Source organism: Peromyscus leucopus, chromosome 22, assembly GCF_004664715.2.
Source record: "Peromyscus leucopus breed LL Stock chromosome 22, UCI_PerLeu_2.1, whole genome shotgun sequence".
Taxonomy (NCBI): Eukaryota; Metazoa; Chordata; class Mammalia; order Rodentia; family Cricetidae; genus Peromyscus; species Peromyscus leucopus.
Window position 1 is genome coordinate 36,143,183 of NC_051081.1, and position 10,133 is coordinate 36,153,315.

Sequence of the window (10,133 nt, forward strand, 5' to 3'; positions counted from 1 at the left end):
CTGGCCTTTAATGCCTGGTCCTCCTTCCTCTACCTCTCAAATGCTATGGTTACAAGTGTGCACCACCACCTTTAGGATAGACTTTGTTTTCTTCTGCCTCATTCATCTTGGTCTCTTATGGCTGCACCTGGCTTACCAGCCTAAAAACACAGGACAGTCATACCCCCAAAGTGAAACTATTTTTTTTTTTTTGAGACAGGGTCTCTACACAGCCCTGGCTAGCCTGGAACTCACTATGGAGATCAGGCTAGCCTCAAATTCACAGACACACACCTGCCTCTATCTCCCAAATGTTGGGATTAAAAATGTATGCCATCATCCCTGGCCCGTTTTGGTTTTTGAGACATAGCCTTCTCATGTAACTCATACTGACTTCAAATTCTCAATCCTCCTGCCTCAGCCTCACAAGTGTGAGAAGTACAAGCATGTGCCACCAAATTCAGTTTCCCAACATGAAACTTTTAAGCCAGAGAGGTATTTTATTTAAAGTTGTATTTTTATGTTTCTAGAAGGTGGGCCATCCATCTTGATGTGGTCTGATTTTACTCAATGCAATCACTGCTAAAATGGGTCCTCTACACATTCATGCATGAGGTACATTTGTCCTAAAGAAAACATAAAATGACCACTTATCAAAATTCAAATGTGTTACCTTGAAATGCTGAGGCTTTTCTATTGATTAGTAGTAGAAAAGATACCTGTAGCAAGACTGTGCCCCTGAAAGAAGAAAAGATAATTTTCTCCCTCCCAAATAAGAATGGACATGGAAGTATTGTGTAAAATCCGTATTTGTTTCTTAGGTGACCTATGGATGTTTTGTCCAAGGGTTTGCTCACAGGAGATCACAAAACTGGGACCACACTGAGAGGGTATGAACCTCGTCCTCCTGCTTCTTCCTTCAGGAAGCCAGAAAGGCCCAAACCCCTGCCGTCTCACAGGCTGTATCACTTAAAGGCGGACCCTGCAAATTCTGGCTATTGATGGAGACTCCTGATACGGCATTGCAGGAGGTGAGTGTTTCTTCCCCCCAAGGACAAGTACACTTCTTCTGAAGACATTCCTGAGTGGAAGTAAGCAGAAAAAGGAAAAGATCTTTCAATACCTTTGCCTGCCGTTGGCATTAGGATTTTAAGGTATGGCACAGTTTGAAGATTGCTGGGGGGGGGGGGGGAGGAGAGCCTGCAATATTAGGAATCCACTCGGCCACTTCTAATGGCTACTGTGTCTTGTTAAGCTGAAGAAGCTGGACAAAGGTTGTATCCTTGAGAATAAGAAGGTGGGAGCTCCGTGGTGGAGTGTGTGTGATTAAAATATGCACCCCCCCCCAAATTCAATCTCTCGTACTCCACCTACAAAAGAAAGCAATGTATGTCCATTAGATGAGGCATGTGAAGAGCTTGGAAGAAGGGATGTGAAGGCCCAGGACAGAGCAGTGGTCTAGAGCAAGAATAGAGGAAAAATGAGAGTAATGTCCAGAGGGGATACAGTTACCACTCTTTAGGAGAACCCATGAAAATCCCTGGTAAGAGCGCTCCTTTACCACGCTCACTACTGAGAATGGAGGGCTCTTTTACTGAGTCTGATGGCCTGACCCAAGAGGACCAGGTCCATGGTATGTTTCTTAGAAAAGTCCTGTTGCTATTTGTGCTCACCACTAGGGCAAAATATCTTAAAAGGGAGGCTCACGGTCACAGTAACAAATGACCTCGCAAACCAATAGCATGGCCCTACGTTTTACACATTTATTTAACTTCATGTATTATTATTAGGGTGAGGGGCACTTTCAGGAGTTTGCTCTTTCTGTCACTTTGTTGAGGCAGGGTCTTGACCTTCCAGGCAATCCTCCAGTCTCCACATTCCATTTCATCACAGGAGTGCTGGGATTGTACCTGGCTTTTGATGTGGGTTCCAGGGGATGAATTCAGGTTCTAGGCTTATGCTATAAGTGCTCATCGCCGCTGAGACACCGTGCCAGCTCTGGCTCTATTTCAGTATGAAGTAATAACAGCAGTGATAGGAAAGCTGTCAGCTGGAATCCTGTGCCATCTGCCAAGATGGCTTTCCCACCACTGCTGCGGATGCCCATCTCCTGGCTGCCTTGCCACTGCTGTATTTTTAACTTAACTGGATCATATTTTTAATTACTATAGTTTTATTTGTTCATTTTAAATCATGCTGGTTCTCAACTCATGACCCTCCTGCCAAGGGCTAAGACTATAGGTGTGTACCACCAGACTGAATCATATTTTAGAAGTTATTATCCAATGTGCAACTGGACTTTTAGAAAATCCAAACTGAAAATTTCTTTCTTTTACTAAGCAAAATGGGTGTCTGAATGTTTGTGTTGATTACTGGCCTATTCCAGCCCATTCCTGCCGTCTTACTGGCTTTTTTCTCCTTATAGTTTTTTATTTTTGCTTTTCCTCCCTTCCCATTTCTTGCTTTCTGTTGGAGTGGATCGATGTTTCCTAAACTCCCCATTCGCTTTCCTTTGCCAGCTGGAGCTTTGGGTTTCTGTATGGTAGTCATTGTCCTTAATGTCTTGACATTTAAACCTACTATAAATATTTATTATAAAATCTAAAAACTGGGCATGGTAACTCACACCTGTAATCCCAGCACTAGGGAGGCTGAGGCAGGGGGATCATCATGAGTTTGAGGCCAGCCTGGGCTACATAGTGAATTATAGACCATCACGAGCTATAGAGTGAGATTCTTTCTCCACAGACAAGCAACAGAAAGGGCTAGGGATTGGTGGAGTGCTTGCCTAGCATGCTCAAGCCCAGGGTTTGATCTTCAGCACCCCATGGTGGTTGGTAAATGTTTGCGATCCTAGCACTCTGGAGCTGGAAGCAAGAGGATTGGAAGTTCAAGGTCACCCTCAGCCGCACACCTAAGTTTCAAGCCAGCTGGGGTACATGAACCTCAAAACAGAAAGGGGGCTGGGGAGACGGCTCTGTGAGAAGGGCTTGAGTTCCGATTCCCAGAATCCACCTAAAAAGCCACGTGAGGTCACGTGGACCTTATCTCCAGCACCAGGGCTGGGAAGAGACAGGAGGATCATTAGTGCTTCCTGGCTGCTCGTCTAGCTGGAAAAGAGTGAACTCCTGCTTCAGGGGGAGACCCCATCTCAAAGGGATAAGGCAGGGAGCAATAGAGGAGGACACCTGACATCTTCCTTGGCTTCGGTACAGGTGTGCACACACCACAAATAATAAACTCTAGGCTTATTTAGCATTTCTAACCTCATTTTTAGAAAGATAGAAGCAAGTTTTAACTACCTAGTGAACACCTCCAATGTTATGATTATTTACAGTTGCAGTTTCGATTTATTCTTTACAATTTTTTTAAATTACATTTGTGTGTGTGTGTGTGTGTGTGTATGTGTGTGTGTGTGTGTTTGCTGCGCGCGTGCATCACAAGTGTGGAAGTCAAAGGACAATGTAAGGGAGTCAGTTCTTTCCCTTCACTAAACAGCTGTGGCCTGGAGGGAGCTCAGGTCATCACACTTGATGGCAAAAGCCTTAGCCTGCTGAGCCGTCCTGCAGGCTCAACTCACTCTTTTCTGAAAAAAAAAAAAAAAAAAAAAAAAAATTACTGTGGTAAAGTTCACATAGCATAATGTACATCTTAGCCATTTTGAGCACACAGTTCAGAAACTAAAGGTACATCTTACAACGTAATTGGCCATCACTGTCATCCATCTTAATGTATTCATCATCTCAAACTGAATTCTCTACTCAGAACTTTGTTTCTCCCACGTTAAAACTATTCCTACTAGCCAGGCAGAGGCAGGCAGATCTCTGAGGCCAGCCTGGTCTACAGAGCGAGATCCAGGACAGCCAGGGCAGTTACACAGAGAAAGTCTGTCTCAAAAAACCAAAAAAAAAAAAAAAAAAAAAAAAAAAATGGGCTGGAGAGATGGCTCAGCGGTTAAGAACACTGGTTGTTCTTCCAGAGGTCCTGAGTTCAATTCCCAGCAACCACATAGTGACTCACAACTATCTGTAAGGAGAAGGATATCTGGTGCCCTCTTCTGGCCTGCAAGGATACATGCAGACATTACACTGTATAATAAATCAATCAATCAATCAATCAATCTTACTCATGAAGGGAAGGGGAGCAGGAAGGGAGAGAACAAGGGAATCTGTGGCTATCATGTAGAACTGAATAGTATTGTAAAATTTTTTAAAAAAAGGAAAAAAAATAAAAAAATAAATCTTAAAAAAAATACCAAAAAAACCCAACCAACCAAAACAAAACAAAACAAAACAAAACAAAACAAAACAAAACAAAAAAAAAAAAAAAACTACCACCAACAAAAACCAAATAACCCTACTACCACCACTGTGGTTTCTATGTAATTTTGGCTTCTCTTTTCTCTTTTTGTAGTGCTAGGGACCAAGCCCAGGGCATTGCTTCATGGATACTGGGCAAATACTCTACCATTAAACTACTTTCCCAGTTCAGTGTATTTTCAGTCTCTGTGAAGAATTTAACAACTCTGGGTTCCTCATGTAAGTGGAATTTTATAGAATTTATCCTTCCACCTCTGCCTAATCTCACTTAACATATACCTCCAGAATTTCATTCCTTTTTTAAGGCTGAAATTTTTAATTTATTTATTTGCGGGTTTTTTTTGTTTGTTTGGTTGGTTTTTTGTTTTGTTTTGTTTTGTTTTTCGAAACAGGGTTTCTCTGTGTAGCTTTGCGCCTTTCCTGGAACTCACTCTGTAGACCAGGCTGGCCTCGAACTCACAGAGATCCACCTGGCTCTGCCTCCCGAGTGCTGGGCTTAAAGGCATGCGCCACCACCACCCAGCTTTGTTTGTTTTTCAAAACAAGGTTTCTCTGTGTAACAGCTCTGGCTGTCCTGGAACTCATTCTGTAGACCAGGCTGGCTGGGATTAAAGGTGTGCACCACCACCACCACCACCACCACCACCACCACCACCACCAGGCTAGGCTGAATAACATTCTAATGTGGTCTCTCTCTCTCCCTCTCCCCCTCTCCCTCCCTTCCTTCCTCCCTTGTCATGTGTTCACACATCTACTTACACATATTTGTTTATCTTTTTTGTTTAGTTTTGAGAGTCTTGGGATGTGGCCCAGGATGGCCTTCAGTTCACTATGTGGCCTCTCTCTTGTAATGATATTTCTGCCTCAGCCTCCGAAGTGCTATGATTACAAGTATCAACTTTCATGCTTGGCTCCCTTTATCCATTAATACCACATTTTGTCTGTCTAGTTATTTAAAAAGAATTTTGCACATGTATAGTGTGCATGCATGTGTGTTTGCATGTATATAGGTACACTTGTATGTGTAGATGTACGTGCATGTGTGTGTACATGTGAAGGCCAGAGGTTGATGTAGGGAGTCTTCCTTAATCACTCTCCACCTGTATTTTGAGGCGGGGTCTCTCACTTGGGCCTAGAGCTCACCCATTTGGCTAGTCTACCTAGCCAGCTTGCTTTGGGGAGCTCCTGTCTCCATCTCCAGAGCTCTGGGATGGCAGGTGGATCACTACATCTGCCAGTATTCACATAGATTCTTGGGATCTGAACTGTTGTCCTCACACTTGTGTGCAAATGCTTTACCCATGGGCCATCTCCCTCGCCCTACCTACTCACCTTTCAATGGTCATTTGGGATATTTATACTTTGGACCATTATGAATAATGCTAGTGGTGTACAGTTTGAGTTCCTGCTTTCAAGTTGTTTGAGGTGCATACTAGAGTAAAAATCCCTAGATCATATGTTAACCCTGTGTTTACTTTTTGTAAGAACTTGCTTTCAAGTCTGGCATGGTGGTCCACACCTTTAATCCCAGCATTCAGGAGGCTGAGGCAGGCAGATCTCTGTGACTTCAAGGCCAGTCAGGGCTAAATAATGAGACACTGTCTCAAAACAAAAAAGAACTTGTTTTTCCCATGTGTATGATCTATATTTGCTAATGTAGTTTATCAGCCTCTATACTCATAATTTTAAAAAGAAAAGCCACTCTTTTTTAAAAAAGATTTTTAACTATGTGTATGTGTAGGCAGAGTTTTTCTGTGTCCTGGCAGTCACTCCTAAATAACCGCACAGAGACTTATTAATTATAAATGCTTGGCCGATAGCATAGGCTTGTCTCCAGCCAGCTCTTACAACTTAAATTAATCCATTTCTATTCAACTACGTGCTGCTCAGAGGCTCATTTGCCTCATCTATGAACTTCCACGTTGCTTCTTCCGAGTCTGGCTCGAGACTCTTCAGACTCTGCTCTTCTTCTTCCCAGCATTCTCTCTGCCCCGAACATCCTGCCTAGCTATTGGCCAACCAGCTTCTTCTTCTTTTTTTTTTTTTTTTTGGTTTTTCGAGACAGGGTTTCTCTGTGTAGCTTTGTGCCTTTCCTGGGACTCACTTGGTAGCCCAGGCTGGCCTCGAACTCACAGAGATCCGCCTGGCTCTGCCTCCCGAGTGCTGGGATTAAAGGCGTGCGCCACCAACGCCCGGCTTAAAATTCGATTTTTTTTTTTTTTTTGGTGTTTTCGAGACAGGGTTTCTCTGTGTAGCTTTGCACCTTTCCTGGAACTCACTTTGGAGACCAGGCTGGCCTCGAACTCACAGAGATCCACCTGCCTCTGCCTCCCAAGTGCCGGGATTAAAGGCGTGCGCCACCACCGCCCGCCAGCTTCTTATTAACAGTGAGAGCAACACATTTTCACAGTGAACAGGATTACTCCACAGCATGTATATATGTGTGTCTGTGTATGAGGTATGTGTAGAAGAGTGCAGGCACCCACGGAGACCAGAGGCGTCGGATCCCTCTGGGGCTGAGGTTACAGGTGTCTGTGAGTCATCTGATGTGGTAGAGCAGTAATATACTCTCACCTGCCACGCCAGCTCTCTAGCCCCCACTTACACTTGTTTTGAATTTTAGATCTTCGTTCACGCCTTCTAATTGATTTCTTTTGTTGGCATGGGTGGGGCAAGGTGGTGCTTTGAGCCAGAGGCTCCTGTATCTCAGGCTGGCCTAGCACTTGCTGTGTAGCTAAGGATGAGCTTGAACTCCTGACCCTCCTGTTTCCATGTCTCACATGCTGGGGTTACGTGAGCGCACCCACATGCCTGCTTTATGTGCTGCTAGGGATCGAACCTAGGGCTTTGTGTATGCTGGGAAAGCGCTCTGCTGAGTTATATCCCCAGCCCCCTAGTCACTTCTTAAAGGTCCCTCATAGTCCTGATGAGTTTGTGCCTGTCTGAATCCTAGAACACATGGATTTCTGCCTCTGGAATGCTAGGATTAAAGGCATGTGCTACCACTGCCTATCCTTTATGTTTAATATTGTGGCCGCTCTGTCTCTGACCCCAGATAAGTTTATTAGCATGCACAATATTTGGGGGAATACAATACCACATTTCCTCTCTTTTTGTCTAAAATTTAAAAGAGCTTATAACTAATACAAGAACAATTATATCCAGTAAGTATATACAATATACACAGTCAAGATTACATTAACGATGTCTAGTCCATTAACATTTGACAGATTCAGATAAAAACTCCATTTTATATATATTAAAAATGTCCAGTCCAGTAACATCTGATAAAGTCAGACCAAAAAATTTTCATTACTTATCTTATTTAAAACAAGTAGTTCCTTTTTTAAAAGTAGATTCCATAACCTCCCTTTTTATCTTATCATATCCATAAAAAACAGAATAGCTAAAACAATCCTGAACAATAAAAGAACTTTAGGAGGTCTCACCATCCCTGATTTCAAGTTGTAGTACAGAGCTATAGTAATAAAAACCTCATGGTATTGGCATAAAAACAGACACACTGATCATTGGAATCGATCTGAAGACCCTGACATAAATCCACACACATATGAATACCTGATTTTTTATGAAGAAGCCAGAAATAACACACTGGAAAAAAGACTGCATCCACAACAAATGGTGCTGGTCAAACTGGATGTCGGCATGAAGAAGAATGCAAATAGATTCATACTTATCACCCTGCACAAAACTCAAGTCCAAGTGGATCAAAGACCTTAACATAAAACCAGACACATTGAACCTGATGGAAGAGAAAGTGGGGAGCAGCCTTGAACTAATTGGCACAGGAGAAGACTTCCTGAACAGAACACCATTAGCACAGGCTCTAAGATCAACAGTTAACAAATGGGACCTCATGGAAGTTTCTAGAAGGCAAAGGACGTCATCAACTGGACAAAGAGGCAGCCTACAGAATGGAAAAGGATTTTTTTAACCAACTCACATCATAGAGGACTTATATCCAAAATATATAAAGAACTCAAGAAACTAGATATTTAAAAAAATCTAATTTAAAAATGGAGTACAGATCTAAACAGAGAATTCTCAATAGAAGAACTCAAATGGATAAGAAACACTTAAAAAAAATGTGTTCACTGGGCGGTGGTGGCACAAGTGAGGCAGAGGCAGGCAGATCTCTGTGAGTTCGAGGCTAGCCTGGTCCACAGAGCTAGTCCAGGACAGCCAGGGCTACACAAAGAAGTCTTGTCTCAAAAACAAAAAACAAAAACAAATAAAAAATGTTTAACATCCTTAGCCATCAGAAAAATGCAAATCAAAACTACTTTGAGAGTCCATCTTAAGTGTGTTATAATGGTTAACAAGGGACACTCGTGTTGGCCAGGACATGGAGCAAGGGGGACACTCCTCCATTGCTGGTGGGAGTGCAAACTTGTACAGCCACTATGGAAAATAGTATGAAAGTTCCCCAGAAAGTTGGGAATTGATCTACCTCAGGATCCAGCTATACCATTCTTGGACATATGCACAAAAGACACTCCATCCTACCACAAAGACACTTGCTCAACCATATTCATTGTGATTTTATTCATAATAGCCAGAAACTGGAAACAACCTAAAAGTCCCTCAGCAGAAGAATGGATAAAGAAAATGTGATACATTTACACAATGGAGTATTACTCAATTGTTAAAAAAAAAATGACATCATGAAATTTGCAGGCAAATGGATGGAACTAGAAAAAAAATCATCCTGAATGAGGTAACCCAGATCCAGAAAGACAAATATGGTATGGTATGTATTCATTTGTAAGTGAATATTAGCCGTTAAGTAAATGATAACCAAACTACAATCTGTAGACCCAGACATGTTAGGTAAAGAGGAAGGGTTTGTTTGTTTTTGAGGAGGGGCACATGGACCTCCCTAAGAGGCGGAAACAGAATAGATTTTTATGAGCAGACTGGGAACTGGTGGGGATTGGAGGGGGGATCAGGTTGAAGGTAGATGAGGTGGAGGGAGAGAGTGCAGGCAGAGATGGCTGGAAATGGGGGCTTGGGGGAGCAGTGTGGAAACCTAGTGCAGGGAAAACTGCCTGTAATCTATGAGGTGATCCCAATGAGGACTCCTAGTAATGTGGGATATGGAGTCTCAACCGTCCAACTTTTGTTGACAGGCAAGGCTTCCAGTATTGGGACTGGGTTGCATTCAATTGAGTTGTTGACCTAGGGGGTCCTATGGAAATCCCCAAACAATCCAGGCTGTTGCTAAGACAAAGGATTGCTCTCTGCAAACTGACAGTTGGGGCACCATTGTTGAGGACAACACCCACATCACTCATTGAATATGGAGAAGTCCAACAGGTGCCTACATGGAGCCTTCACCCCCTACATATTCTAGTCCCTTTGGTGTGGGAATATGCTCTGCAGAGAAATGTGCACAACAACCCAGCCACAAAACCCTTGACCTACAATCCATCCTGCCTGCAAAATATGCTAGTGGGAATAGCCAACCAATGTCTGGTTTGACCTAAGACCCCCTCCACAAGAAGGAACCCACACTGGACTGGAGAGATGGCTCAGAGGTTAAGAGCACTGTCTGCTCTTCCAGAGGTCCTGAGTTCAGTTCCCAAAAACCACATGGTGGCTCACAACCATCTTTAATGAGATCTGGTGCCCTCTTCTGGTCTGCAGGGACACATGCAGACAGAACACTGTATACATAATAAATAAACCTTTAGGAAAAAAAAAAAAAAAAAAAAAAAAAGGAACCCACACCCAACACTGCATGTGTAATCAAGAACCAGACTTACCAAGCATGGTGGTACATGCCTTTAAACCCAGCACTCAGGAGGCAGAGGC